This window comes from Pteropus alecto, unplaced genomic scaffold, assembly GCF_000325575.1.
Source record: "Pteropus alecto unplaced genomic scaffold, ASM32557v1 scaffold237, whole genome shotgun sequence".
Lineage (NCBI taxonomy): Eukaryota > Metazoa > Chordata > Mammalia > Chiroptera > Pteropodidae > Pteropus > Pteropus alecto.
The window spans coordinates 158,161-172,418 of record NW_006440624.1 but is presented as its reverse complement, the minus strand read 5'-3'; positions in this window follow the sequence as shown (position 1 = coordinate 172,418).

Genomic DNA, 14,258 nt, shown 5'->3' with positions numbered 1-14,258 from the left:
TTCTGTACTCAAATCTTTTATTAAAAATAGCATTTAACATGTCATTGGTACTTGGTGAAATGATAGCTTTGTGAAATGGAGTATTTGTTTCCTCAAATGAAATATTATTATTATATTATTATTAAGTCTTTGTTGTAGTATTTTTTTTTTTCATTTTGACAGCAGGATCGAGTTCAGAATATTTAGACAAACTCACAGAAGTTGTGAAATCAGAAATAGAAAAAGAGTTGATTTCCATGGTAGTTCATATAGGTTCCAATGGGAGCATTATGAAGCAAACCTGCTATGCCTCATTGTCATCAGAAGGAGCACAGTTTTTATCATTAGGCTTTAAATCTTTTCCAGAGACATGGTGGAACAGCTGAAAAGTTTCTTTTTAAATTGGGAAGAGCTTGAGGTTTAGCAGAAATATTAAATTTATCAACTAAAGAATTATCTATCAATGTCCTTGAATCTCCTAAAACAAAATTGCCTGCTTCAGAAATACTGAGTTCTTCCTCCTTGTTATTGCTCTTGGAGAGAGCATGGGGCTCAGGGGTTGAGAGAAGTTCGAATGAGTACTGTTGCATTTATAATATTACCTAAATCAAATTTAGCAGCTGTGTCTTCCTCACTAGGGAGTTTAAAAAATTTCTTTATTTCAGAAGGAAAAGAGCTTCTTTGTCTAGGTGAAAGGACTTTCATTACTGTGCCCAGAGGTTGAGTATTTGTCTTACCTTTATGGTTGTTAATAATTTCTCTCTCTCGGTAGATGGTAGATGCTGAACAGACTCATCATCTGTGGACTTGCTTGTAAAAGTTGTTGAATTAATAGGAGGAATAATGAAGTACAAGGAGTGGAGCCGAAGGTCTGCTGCAATTTGATTTTCCAAAATATGTTCCATAAATGAGATCAAGGTATTCAGTCACTGTCTCTAATACTACCGATACTGACTTTGAGAAGTCAGTCAAGAAGTTGTCACTATTAGGACAGAATCCTCAGTTAGGACTTTAAGCATGAGAATGACACTTTCAGTTGTTAGTAGAAATGGGAATTATCTAGACCTAACATTTTCATCAGGTTGCATAAAATCACCTGCTTTACAACTGTTCTGAGAAGAAAGAGCAGCCATAGTGTGAGCTGTCTTCACAAGTGAAGAAGTTGGAGCCCTGTTTTTTGTATTCTCAGAATCTTTAACAAAGAGAAATTCATTATCAGGATTGATATTGAGTGTACCTGAAGGATCAGTGGCATCCTGTGAATGGTAACTCTCTGCCTTGAAAGTTTTGCCTTGATCATATTTTGACTTGGGTGAAATAGTGGGTTCCCACTGGTTATAAAGAGCAGTGAATGTGACATGTTTCCTATAGAGCTGACTTTTGCTTATTATTGAAGTTACACTTATGGTGAGATCAGTGATTTCATCTGGGAAGGTCCTGCTTTCTCCCACAGTTTCCATTGATTCTAACTCTGGAGGATTGATGTGCTCCATTTGCCTTCTGGTAGAATGGTGATTAGGTCATTTCCACTTAGGGTGCTTCTTTCCAGAGCTAAATCATCTGGAAACTTGGAGGAGTTTTTCTATTTGCATGTTAGGGAGTGAGTCATGGTTCTAGATGACTTACTTTTGATCTTGGCATTATAATATTTGAGAAAGAAGCCCATCTTCGTCAGAATTTTTTTTTTCCCCAAGAAAGCAACATTTGGCATTTTTGTTTAGTTTTAAGTTCTACAGGATTTTCATTCAATAGACAATTAGTGACATGTGCTGTGGGGAAGGGAACATAAGATCTAAATATGCGGAGCCCTTGAACGAAGATAGGTGTTTTTGCTCTGAGGCTTTTTCTTTCTTCTCCAACATAGAGGGTATTTTCCTCTTATATATATTTAATAGTACTGTCATAAAGCCCAACAGTCATTATATTCATATTATTTGGATTGTTTTCCCCTGCCAGAAAAACCATGTCTGACTCTGCTAAAAAGTTCTTTGCAAAAGGAATTACTTGATATTGAGTTACATTATCTCTTTCTGTAGAATCTACATATCATTTTCCATTTATAATATTCTTCATGTCATCAATAATAATGTCAGGTAAAATAATTTCTTTGTTAGGTAGGACAATTATATCATTAGATATAATAGACTTATCAGTCATTTTTATGTTGCTCTTTCTCATAATGAATGCTGGTTGAAGTTAAGAATTATTGATTTTAATAAAATCAGTAACAAAATCAATAGGAGGGAGAATTGGTTTCAAGGGTAAATGATATAATTTATTATAAGAGTTTATGATAGACCTAAGTTATCATTATCAAGAGAAAATGAGCCCATAGACCTGGCCTTTGTCAACTTTGTTGTGCATGGTTGGAATCATCATTTTTATTTTTATTTATATGGTGGTGGAATTTGTTGGCATTAACAAGATTAAGAGAAGCTATTGTAGCTGTTTTGATTATATTCAGTAATTTTCCACATTTGGAAGTTTGATAGACAAAGAAATGGCTAATGAAGCTCCTCTTTCCTGGGCCTTTTTTCTTCTATTCAGGCCCTCAGAGGATCAGATGATGCCACTGACAATCAAGAGGGTGATCTACTTTACTGAGTTCGCTGATTCAAATGCTAATCTCATCCAGAAATGCCTTCACAAATACTATCAGAAATTGTGTTTAATCTGGGTACCTTTTAGCCCAGTCAAGTTGGCATATAAAATTAATCATCACAAATTGTCCCATGTCTCTTAAATTCTTTTTATTTCTATTTTATTTTTTAAAATCCTTATATCTTTTAAAATTTTATTTTTTCTATTTTTATTAATTTATTTTAATTATAATTGACATACAATATTATATTAGTTTCAAGTCTACAACATAGTGATTCAACATTTATATACCTTACAAGGTGATCGCCACAATAACTCTAGTACCATCTGTCACAATACAGTTATTACAATGTTATTGACTCTATTTCTTATGCTGTATATTCTATCCCTTTTAAATTCTCTTTAATCTTTTAGGCTCAAGTGAGTATAGCACATTGTTTTTCACTTCCCTTTAATAGTGATCAAAATTTGAAGGACGTGGCTTTCTGAGAGTCCTAGGTGTATGTGAAGAGATTGAGTTCTAACTACTTTTCTGGAGTTGGCTCAATGCCCATTCTTTTGTCCTCATCTGGGTTTTAAAATTCAAGCTCCTGGATTACCAAGACCATTCACATCCTTCAAGGCAGCCTCAGAGTCCATGCACATTTCCTCCTCCCTGGATTTCATTTTCATTTTATTTTTGTGTTGTGGGGGTTTCCCTTAGTATTATTTTCTTCCAGAGTCAGCTATAGAATTAAAAGCGTACTAATTATACCTAATACACAATTTCTCAGTCTCGAAAATTTAATATATATATTTTCCATGGTCTTAAAATTAGACAAAATGGGAAGGACACTTCAGATTATGTTAGTGGGCATGGCCCCATGTTTTCATTTCTTTGATGTGGCTGGGCTGATGGGAGTTTTAACCCAAACTTTATTTGTTTATAGTTTCTGCATTCCACACATTTACCTTGTCAAAGCAAAAAGTGCAGAACAAAGTTAAACAGGCAGAAAAGACTTCATTCAAGACTGTTGCAGTGGTTAAGTCTGCTGAAACAAAGGCAAGAGATTTTTAAGTGCTGGGGTGAGCTGGTGGAAAAGTACTGGAGGATATTATGGGGATGTTAATCAATGGGATGTGTCGAGTAGACATTGTTTAATTCCTGAGTTTGCAAATGTTTTTCTCTGTGATTAGACTATATGTGTTTGCTAATTGGTGTCTGTCTAACTTAGGCTCCTACTCTACAATGGAGACTGGTAGATAGGGTCCCTATATTCCTTGGCCCCCAGGTCCTTAAGAAAGACATTCCTGGGGTGTAAAGTTGGAAAGAGGCTTTTAAAAAGGTGGCAGTATCTCAAAGAAACAGAGAAGGAATTTATAATTGAAAGTTTTCTAAAGAAATGTTCTAAAGCTCCAGGGTCCTAGAGTCAGGAAGCAACTTGTCTAAAGTTTAGTTATGCTGAGAAGAACAGTAAGATCTTGGTCACCCTTACATTTAAGTACTGCTCATCATTGGGTGTTTTTTAGAGGGATAACCATATTATTCTTTTAATTCACTTCCAGATGTGTGAGAGTGATACAAATGCATACAGGGAACAAGTGATTTTCAAAATGATTTATTGAGCAAAAGCTGAAGAAGTAAAAATGAACACATTTAAGAAGTGAGGGAATGGAAAGCAGAATTTCTGGAATGGTCTCATCTCTGAAGTGTGATTGCAAATCAATTCTTGAAGCAATATTGGCAAAAGCTAAGGTCAGAAGTTTAATATTTAAGTAAATTAGGACCTAAGAAAGAATGCTGAGAAATAGAAAATTAATCCCTACAGTTTTACAAACATTACCTAGTTGTTTTAAAATTGCTACTTTCTATTTCTTACGTGGAATTAATTCCATTCTACATGCCCTCCCCTGCCCCCAGCATCACTTCTTTATTTTCCTGACAGCTCATAATTCTGTTTTAGAGCAAAACATATCCAGTTGGGTGTTTTATCTTTAGAGTAAAGCCTAGCTAGCTGTGTTTAAGGCTGAGTCCATCATTACTGTGACCTAGAATGCTTTCATTTATCTTAAAACAAAAACAAATCTTATAACAAATTTGATAGATTTTATTTTCCAATGATCTTTTCTCTAAAATAGTCTCAGACCTGCTCCTTCTATTTTAGTTTTATATCATAGTTCTATAATCTAGATTAGTTCTTCATTGTATTGCATCTTGATGAGTATAAAAATTTCTAAATTTTATTTTCTTCTCCATGGATCTTCTTTATTAAGAGTAGCATTATACTGTCATTCTCATCTGAGCTTAACTGAGTTGTCACTTTTGCTGTGCAGTCATAAGCTGCATAATGATGTTTTGATCAACAACGAACTGCATAAAACATAGTAGTCCCATAAGATTACAATGGAGCTGAAAGATTTCTATTATCTAGTGAAATTGTAGCCATCGTGATGTTGTAGTACAATGCACTACTCATGTGTTTGTGTTGACGGTGGTATAAACAAACCTTCTGTGTTGCCAGTTATATAGAAGTATAGCGCACATAATTATGCACAGTACATAATATTTGATAATGATAATAAACATGTTACTGGTTTATGTATTTATTATATCATATTTTTTAATCTTTATTGTTATTTTAGAGTGTACTCTTTCTACTTTTTAAAAAAAATTTTGCTCTCAAATTTGTGCTGTGTTATGCCAGCAGCAGCCTCACGGATCTCATGTTTACCGAGTCTCTTAGTTGCTTCATTTTCTCTTGTGCTTGATTTAATCTTTGTTGTTTTATAAATTTAGTGTAGCCTAATTTTACAGTGTTTATAATGTGTACAGTAGTGTACAATCATGTCCTGGACCTTCACACTCACTCACCACTCACTTACTCACTCACTGACTCACCTAGAGCAACTTCTAGTCCTGCAAGCTCCATTCATGATAAGTGCCCTAGACAGGTGTACCATTTAAAAAATCTTTTCTACTGTATCTTTACTGTAACTTTTCTATGTTCAGATATGTTTAGATACACATACTTATCATTTTGTTACAATCACCTACAGTATTTGGTACAGAAACATGCCATATGGACTTTTAGCCTAGGAGCAATAGGCTAAATCACGTGGCCTCGGTGTGTAGTAGACTATACCATTTAGGTTTGTGTAAGTACATCTATGATGTTTGCACAGTGACAGAATCATCTAACAATGCATTTCTCAGAAGTTATTCCCATTATTAGGTGGTGCATGACTGTAGCCTACTCATGTATAACTGTTTGCAATTTGATTGTGATGCTTATTCTTGTGTTCAAACTTGTATACCTACCAATTTCCTTTTCTGAAGTACCATCTGAGTGTTTTCACACTTGTAATCTCATCAGACCCCTTAATCACCCCCCCCAAGTATTTTATTAAAAATATATAGTTTCTAAGTGGTAGAGCTCAGTAATTTTTATTTTGAAAAAAGAAGCCAAGTGATTGTGATTCATTCAATTGTCTACTAAGCTATGTTTTGGGATTACAATTCTAGAATTCAAAGCTTTTGACTGTTGGTAGAATTACTAAGACATTTGGATTCTAGTCCTGGCTTTGCCACCATGTATTCTGAATTTGAGCAAATCCCATACCTCTGTATCTTATGTGTAAAATGAGAGAATACCTGCTCTATTTCACAGAACTGCAAAAAATCAAAATTTGGGCAGATCAGTAGTAACTAGCTATTATGGAAGGTGTTTGAAGATATGCAGAGCATTTCCCCATCTAATTCTTTGCATGCCAAAATTTACCTGCTATTGAGATGCTTGAGATGCATTGCTGTAGGTGTATTGGCTGTGGTTGTAGCAGAAGGTGGTGGTTATGTGCTGCTATCAGCCACAGAGGTGGTTCCAGCTGTATTTATAGTGACTGTAGTTGTGGGACTGGTAGTTGCCACTGGTCCAACTACCATGGTGATGGTATTAGCTTCAGTTGTGGTAGCTGCTGCTACCATTGTGATAGCTGGAACAGTAGTGGTTCTTCAGGAGATAGAGTGGTAGCATCTGCTGAGGCAGTAGTCATGTCATCAATGGAGGCAGATGTCTCAGATGGGAGGTAGAGTCCAATTTAGTGGTTAAAGCTTCAGACATAGTAGCAGAGATAGAACTTGATGGATTTGTAGTGGCAGCTGCAGGGGTAGTGTTGTCTACAGATTCAGTAGTGGTCTACTTCTCTGCTGTTGTATCTTCAGTGGTTGAAGAACCAGGTCCAGTGGAGGCAGGAGTAACTGGGATGGTTGTGGCAGCATCTGGTATACTTGTACTGGCAATAGTTGTGGCACCTGAGGCTGATGGTGTGGTCACCATACTTGTGGTGGCTGCAGCTATTGCTCTAGTGGCTTAGGAATTGTGGTTGCAGATGAAGCAGCTGTTGCAGTAGTAATCACAGGTGTGGTGCCTGCTTCTAAGGTTGTGGAGTCAGCTGAAGAAGTTGTGGCTTTAGTGGGTGCAGTTGTGGCACCTGTGGGTGGAGTAGTGGCAAGTTCAGTGGTAGCCTCTTCTCCTGGAGTTGTATCTCCAGAAGATCGGGTAGTGGTTTCACCAGGACTGGTCAACATGCCAGATTCAGCAGTAGAGGCCGAAGTCACAGGGGTTGAAGTGGTAGAATCTGCTACAGTTGTGTCAACAGCTGCAGTTGTATCATTGGTGGCTGAGGTTGTGACATTACTACTGGTGGTTGTATCCAGCCCTAGGGTTGAAGAGGCTGCTGCTGTGGTGGTGATTGTTCCCACAGGTATTGGGATAGAGGTTCCAGAAGTTGTAGTAGCAGTGGATGTGAAGTCTGCTTTTATGGTTGTAGAGTATATTGTACCAACTGTGACCCCATCAAATGAAGTCGTGGTGGCAGCTACAGTGGTTGTGTCATCAACTAGCTCAGTGATTTCCTCATTCACTGGGATAGTAGTCTCAGTGGTTGTGTCAATTGCTGTTTCAGTGGTAGTCTCATCTACAGGTGTGATGGCAGAACTCAGTGCAGTTGTGGTGGCAGTACCAGACACACTAGTGGTTGTAGAACTTGGTATAACTGTGGTTCTGGGACCCAACACAGCTACGGTTGTGACAGAATCAGAAGTACTCATAGAAGTTCTGTGTATTTTTGTGGTAGCAGGAGCAAGAGTTGTGGTAGCACGGGCTGATAATGAGGTAGCACCACTGCTGGCAGCACCAGCCCCTAAGGTTGTGGAAGGTGATACAGTTGTGTCTCCAAAACTTGTGGAGGTTGTGGCTGCAGCAGTGATGGCAGAAACAGCAGTGGATGTGGTACCTGTGTTTGCTGAAGTTATAGAGGCAGCTTGAATAGTGGAATCATCTGGAAGAATGGTGTCATCTGCTGTGTTTGCTTCAGCTTCTGAGGCCTCTGTGGTAAAATCAGATGTAATGGTGGAGACAGGGATTAAGAGGGTGGTGGAGTTGGCTTCTGGATTTATGGAGGTCACAGCATTGGAAGCAGCAGACTCTTGGAATGTGGATTCCACTGAAGGTGTCACTGAGACTACCATAGATGCTGGGGCAGTTGTAGTGGAGGCAGCCCCTATTTCTGAGTTAGTAGTTGATGTCACTTGGATTGTGGTGGCAGCCATTGGGGATAAAGTTTTAGGTGTACTGGTGGCTTCATCTAATTCTTTAGTTACAGTGGTCGGGCCTTTAGTTGTAATGTTTTTAATACCCGTTGGCCTTTTTGGAGGTTTTGGTTTATGACTTGGTGGCTTATGAGGCAAATGAGGTTGGTGATGATGATGCTGGTGTGCCTGGGGATGTGGGACACTTGGCAATGGTCTTGGTGGAGGTGGATAGAATTGGTGAACCTTCAGGGGGCCCTTATGTGGTCGATTTGGTCGTGAACAAGGAAATTTAGTTTGATGAGGTTTAGGTGGAACGTGTGGTGGAAATGGTATTATGACTTTGTCATGTGGATACTTTTTTTGTGCAGCTTGAACAAACTTAGGTCCTTTTAGTTTAGAGAGTTTCAACCCTTTTTTAACAAGGGAAGGTTTCCTTTTCACAGATTTTTTTCCAATTTTTCCAGCTAAGTGAGATGGTCTTCTTATTCCTTGACGAGAATTAAGTTGATTTACACCTTTCTTAAGAGGTTTGGACAGTCTCTTTTTTAATTCACTTGGCCTTTTCTTTGCTGTTAGAGATGTAGGCTGCCTTTTTTTGGGTGGTTTTATAGATTTAATGTTTGCAAGAGCTGTTTTTGTAGTCTTTTTATCCACTGTGGGCCATTTCTGTGTGGGTTTCTTTTGAATTTTCTTCTTGGCTAGAGTTCTTTTTGGTCCTGCTTGAGCAGACTTAGACCAATTGAGAAGTTTTTTGGCAGCTGGTTTCGATTTTTTTAGGTTTTTCATTTTGGCCAGAGTTTCTTTGAGGGCTGGAGGTTTGCCTTCTTTGGCTTGATTTGATTGCTTCTTAGCAGTTTTAGACAAGGGGCTTTTAGACTGATTTGGTCTCGTCTTTGAGGCTGGTTGAGTTTTTAGTACTGATTTCAGTGCTTTAGGTCGATTCACCCGTTTCTTGGCAGATGTAGTAAAGGCTTTTTTGGATTTCTTTGACACTTTATTATTGGCTATAGATGTTTTCTTTTTTGTTTCAGCTCCTAGCTGATTGAGCTTTTTCTTGGAAGATGTATATGCTGTCTTTTTAGTTTTAGTTAGATTTTTCTTTTTGGGTTCGGAAATTGTTCTTGTTGCTATTGCTTTAGTTGGCTGTCTTTTGACTGGAGTTAACTGTTTATTTTTTTGTTTCTTTAGAATTTTCTTTTTTGCTAAACTTTTTTGAGGAACTGTCTTAACTGCTTTCGTTTGATTCTGTTTTTTCTTAGCAGATGAAGACAGAGTTTTGTGAGATTTAATTGATCTTGAAGAAGTTTTTGGGGAAGCTTTTATTGCTGAGGACTTAGGTGATTGTTTTCTGGATAATTCAGACAGGGCTATTTTAAAAGTCTTTAGGGATTTCTTTGTAGGCAGAGATGTTTTTGAAACTGTTCCAATTGTATGTTGTTTTAACTGTTTTGTAGCATGTGTAGACTGGATTTTTTTAGATTTTTGTGGACTTTTCTTTGTAGCCGAAATTCTTTTTAATTCTGCCTTATTTGCTTTTAGCACATTCAAATAATTCATGCCAGAGTCGGACAGGGGTTTTTTAGATGCATTTCGACTTTTCTTTATGGCTGAAGATGGTTTTGGTGCTGTTGCGGTCCATTTTGACTGTTTCTTTGTAGTTGACTTTTGATTTTTTTTAGGCTGTTGTAGAGTTTTGCTTGCCCTCGGTGGAGTATTTCGTCTTATTAGACCAGATGAACCAGGGGTCAAGGCTTTCTTGGCAGAGGTCGATGTATTTTTCTTAGGCCGGACTTGTGGACTTTGTCTTTGTGATGCCTGTACAGGTTTCTCCTTTTTATTTAACGTTCTAGAATTTGAAGATAATCGGCTGGCAGCTTTGTTAGTCAGTACAGGTAAGGCAGAGGCATGAGAACGAGCCTGAGGTTTCCTGATGACCTGGGTAGATGGAGATCTGCTTCGTGATGTCCTGGCATGAGAACTTTGCACTGGTTGACTGTTGATCGCCTTCCGTGATTGCTGAGTCTCACTGAACTGCAGGGAAAGAATAGAAGATATTACCAAGTGAAACGTTCAGTCAATTATTGTTTTGTATTTTTATTTTAGTTACAGAAACTGATCTGTTCTTTAGGTATGGAGGTGCTTTGGTTCTGAGTATAATATAAATTTAGAATAACTTGCACTACAAATTTAAAGTAAAAAGGCACAAAATAGAGAAAGTACCTGGGTGTTACTTTCAAGCTTAGAGTACTTACTAAGAAAATTCAACAAAATACAAAAATGTAATTGGATGAAATTCAATTAGTTGATTTTCTAAAATACCACCACTAAATCTGTGAAAATCTGTTTTTCCCTTAAAGAATGTAGAGTGAAAATCATTGTCATGTCCTTTAGGCATTAACAAAAGAATCACATAGGCAAACATGTTACATGAATCTCAATGAAAGTATTACAGCTAAAGGCCAGTTTAGAAATTATATAAAAGAGAAATATTTGGTGTTGAATGTGGAAAGTTAGATATTTTAAAAAATCAACAAAAAACCCGAGTTTCTCTTGCCTATAAAGGCGTTGTCTGAGACACTGAATGCTGTGGGAAGAATTCGACAAGAAAATAATAGTTATGGCAGAGAAGGAAAGAATCCTTGGAGTGAAGCATGGCTGGTTAAATAGAATTGAACAGATACTTGAAGATAGCTTGTCTTTCTAAAAGTAGTGGATACAGTACTGTCTGATCAAAGAGAGATACAAGGAACAAATGAATAGTACATAATTAGAAGAGCAGAAGATGATATATTTTTTTAAATCTGCAAGAGATGTAAAAGGGAAAAGCAAAAGGCCACAAAAATCAAGAGACCCAGGCTCACTCATAAGAGTACATAAAATCTATTTGAATATGTCATGTTTCAGATAAGTCAGATATGTGAAATATAACAAGTGTTTATTTTAGATACCAATAGAAGAGAGTATCGCTGTTTTTATGTCTTTAGTAGAAGAACATATTACAGTTTTTGATTGTGAGAACATAATAATAGACTCAGAGGCTGAGTGAAAAACAAACATGAGAGATGCATAAACTCACCTTCATTTTTCACCTTCAAGAGGAACCTCTTTGTAATAGAAGTGGTGAGTGAACATGAACATTAAGAAGTGAAGTCTGTAATTTCTTTGCAAATTCTATTAGATCTATTTAATTCTATTCCTCCAAATTCATCTGGCGATTTCCTCCTCAACTAGTAGTCATTCTCTTCTGCTTCTCTCCCTCTTTTTCTCTCTTATTGCCCTTCTACATCTCTCTTAGCTTTGCCCCATCTCCTCAAATTTCAGGTGATTTTGAAAGACATATTTCCACGGACTTTTCAAGTACAAGATAATCGTTCCTTCTTTCTATCTCATATGACTCTACCCTGTTTTTAGAAATACAATGCCATAATCTTACTCTGAACCTCATCTCAATGTTATGAAGCTCTCAATTTTAGGTAGTTATTTTAGTTTTCAACTGTATAGAATCTTACCGGGAAACAAATGGCAAAGACCAGAATGAGCCCAGTCAGTGATAAAGTCTTCATCCTAGGTCCTTATAACCCCTGCAGGTAAAGAAACAAGAGAAAAAATTGTTATGTGTTTGGCAATGAGAGAATAAATTTTACCAAACCAATCAATGATACAAAATTTAAATTTTAGTAGCAATTTTAAGGATATTTTTTCCCTCAAATTATACTTAAAATGTGCATGTGAAATTAAAAGATATATATACATTTTTCGAAGACACCATCATTATTTAAAAACACTAACAAATTAGTTTTTTCCATTTGGTTTGCTAATGAGACTTCTTTAAATTCTTACCTAAAAAGAGATATTCATCTTCTATTGGGAATTATAATAATTAAGAAAGTCCTCACATACCCATTATCCACTTACTGTGTGTGCATGTGTGCTTGTATGCATACACATTCACACACATCCACCCACACACTTCCTACTTGCTCTATTCCTCCAACTCCTGTCATTTAGGAAAATTGTAGCAGTTGTCATGTAGCATTCTAGGAAGGTACATGATATGTTATTAAGCCGAGTGGTCAACTTTATGGAACTCAGCTTTTATATGTATGATGGGTGACATGATGCAGTATGTATTATTGTGTTGCTAGAACAGGTTCCATGAAATCCTGAGATGATGCTATTTGTCTTTTGCCATCCTCCTCCCTTCAATTTATATTTTTAGTCTGCAGAATCCTGTACTTTTTCTTCTGAACATATTTTATGAAATATTATTATATACTCTGCCTATTGATAACTCATTTTTAGATGAGATACACATCACAATTAAAGTTATTGAATAATCAAATCTATTTCTGACCTATATTAGTCTAATTTTGAAGAACACCATGTTGTTCTTCCTAATATAAGACAGTTAGTTGTATGGGTGGAATGTGTATGATGTTTCCATGGTGCCAGTTTATTAAAATGAGTGTACAGAAATAAAGACTTCCGATATCAGAATTTTTTTAAAGGAAAATAAAAATTAAAGGCAATCTGTACCTATGTTAGGAATTCATTTGAGAAGCTCAGTATAAATGAACTAGTATCTAGTACCACATGACTTGTGAGAATGATGGTGGAACTCCATGCTTTAATTTCTGTCAGTGCCAATGATCAAGATTTAGATCATTATCAGAAAATCTGTGAAACCAAATGGTGTTTCAGTCTGAGTTTTAACTGAATTAGTTCACATTATCATCTTTTCCCATAAAACAGTCCCTTCCAACTGCTCCCCATTTTAGTGAATGACACATTATTCACCAAGTAGCTAGTATAAGCTGGAATCCTGAGTCAGTCTTGACTCTCCCTCTCATTCTCTCAAGTCAATCAATTGCTAAATCCTCTCTATTTTTTACTTTCTTGACAGCATTTTGAATCAGTTTACTTCTCTTTATCTTCACCAATAGCATCTCATCCAAGTTAGCATTATATCTCACTTGAGCCACTTCTTAACACAGCAAATATCATTATATAGCAGGTAGGCACTGTTATAGAAGATGGAAATATAATAGAGAACAGTACAGTGTCCCTGACCTACTAGAGTTTTCATTTTCATGATTACCAAAATAGTCTCTTAACTGACTCACAGTCCTGCTTTTAATTAACTACTGTCATTGTGATATTTATAAAATACAAATCTGATTACTCTAGTTCTCTAGTTAAAACTTTTCACTGGTTTTCCATTACTCTTTTCTCTAAAGCCTCCCCGCTGCAAAAAAAAAAAACTTCTTCAAGTGGCTCACATAACCATTTGCAACACCCCCTCTCATTGATATTTAGTTACAACTCTCTTAGTCTCACCCACATTGCGTGTATGTGTGTAGTGTGTGTGTGTGTGCTTGTGATACTCCTTTCTTCTTTGAAGGCCTTTACATTTTCTGTTACACAATCTACTGCAATAAGACCTTTTATTCCACCTACAAATTTGAAAGACTCCAATCAAGTTAGCTAATGATGTGTTTATTGTCAATCTAATTCTTACCTTACAGGATGGAATTCTCTAGTGTTTGACAAGGAGTCCTTTCTCTTGGCTTTCATGAAACCACTTTATCTTTGCCTTCTTCATACCTCTCTGAAGTTCTTTTTTAGCTTTGCTTATTAATTTCCTTTTTTCCCTACTCACATTAGGGTTCCAGCATTGGTACTATTTTTCTCTCACTCTGTAGCAATCTTGTATCTACTTTGAAACAGTATCCATCTACATGCTGACTGTTAAGTTTATCTATCAAGACTCATGTGCTCAACTCTTTCATGGACATTTCTACCTGGTTGTATTATTGCGTCCTTCACCCATCCTATCCTAAATTGAACACCTAATTTCTTCTTGATTAAGAAACCAGATATTAATAGAGAAAAGAAGATTCTGGAGTAAGAGTGCCCTAGAAGCATTGTCATTTTCCATACAATTACCTTGAAAAGGGTATCTATTTTGGATCTTGGTCAGGACTTGCTTCTTCTTGACTCATCCAGTACTTCTAAGACTTGATACTTCCAGATGTAAAGAGAACTAATTGAATGGTTCTTCTATCTAAAAAGGCAACTGTGCCTTCTCTTTGTACCTCCTGCTTTTCAC